General features: G+C 49.2%; 1 pseudogene; it reads right to left on the bottom strand.

Moving 5' to 3' along the window:
- LOC133891000 (probable glutathione S-transferase) lies at nt 1-877 on the bottom strand (annotated as a pseudogene).
- Between the last annotated feature and the right edge of the window lie 493 nt (nt 878-1,370).

The raw sequence follows: 1,370 nt of genomic DNA, 5'->3' as shown, positions 1-1,370 counted from the left end.
TACTCGGCCGCAATTTGCGGCTATATCTTATTTCCGACAAATCTCCGTGATCATGGCAGACAACACACGTTACTACTAGATGATATGAGCTCAGTTTTTATTTCGGCGCCATGGACTTGGCTACCGAGATGCACTTTTCCCTAATCGCAGCGAAGTAGGAGAGAAGCCTGTCCCTGTCGGGCAGGCACCCCTTAACAGCTTCGTTGGAATTGTACTCCACCCCATTCCAACCCCCATCGGCTCAGAACTGGGCGCTCCTCATCATTCAGGATACTCACTCCGGCGACCTCTTCGAGCACGCCGGCCCAGAGAGACAACACGCTGGCGCCGGCTATGTCCGCGAGGCCGATGGCGTCTCCTCCGAAGAACCTCCTCTCCTTGAGCTCCTCCTCCACTAGCGCCAGGCTCTCCCTAACCTCCTTGATGGATGCCTTCTGCACGTCGCCATCATCCGCCCACAGTGCCACCCGCAGCGGTTCTAAGCTCTGTTAGCTCAACAGGTTAGATGACACTATATGTGTTGCAATTACCGCCGTGCATCCAAACGATTTTGAATTGAAGGTGCAGTGTGTGAGTACCTTTTTCTCGAGGAAGTGAGCCCAGAAGCGTGCCACGGCCCTCTCGTAGGGGTCGGCGGGCAGCAGGGGTGGTCCGTCGAAGGCCTCGTCGACTTACTCAACGATGACGAGGCACTCGCAGACAGCCCGGTCACCGTGGAGAAGGACGGGGACCTTTTTGTGGACGGGGTTGTGCGTGAGCAGCAGCTCGCTCTTGTTGCTCATGTCTTCATCGATGAGCTCGTAGGGAACACCTTTCAGGCGCGGTGGGCGAATGGGCTGCCGAAAGCGCCGATGAGTCTCAGTGGTTTGGTCGTCATCTTCTCTTCCTCCAGTGTTCACGCTTGTGCGCATCCTGCACGTTTTTATTATCGTGTTTCGGTCAAAAGCATACAGACACGGCAGGTGTATCAAATTATTTAGTCGCAGTGCAGACATCACAAACAACACACGTCGCAGAAATACCAGATGATGAGTACAGTTAATTACTTCGGTCAAATATCAAGAGCATAAAGTTGTACAGTTGGTCAGAACCAGTGTAACGATAAAGTAGTTTTGTGTGTGTGTGTGTGTGTGTGTGTTCAAACGTTTGGAATTATTTGAACTTGGTTTAGGGTAATTGTGATTGCGATTTGCAAAATTTGGAATCTGGATGGGAAACCGACAAAATGGACTTCGATTTTTTTATTTTTAAAATAAAATTACAAATATATATATAGAGAGAGAGAAATTACCGATCTAAACTTATGTCGTCCGTTAAGACCTGTCGTGGATAGTTTTAAAATAAAAAATGTTGTGATCCAATGCTTTAAA

Source organism: Phragmites australis, chromosome 1 (assembly GCF_958298935.1).
Source record: "Phragmites australis chromosome 1, lpPhrAust1.1, whole genome shotgun sequence".
NCBI lineage: Eukaryota > Viridiplantae > Streptophyta > Magnoliopsida > Poales > Poaceae > Phragmites > Phragmites australis.
The sequence above is the reverse complement of the archived record's forward strand: the minus strand, read 5'-3'. Positions and strand labels throughout refer to the sequence as shown.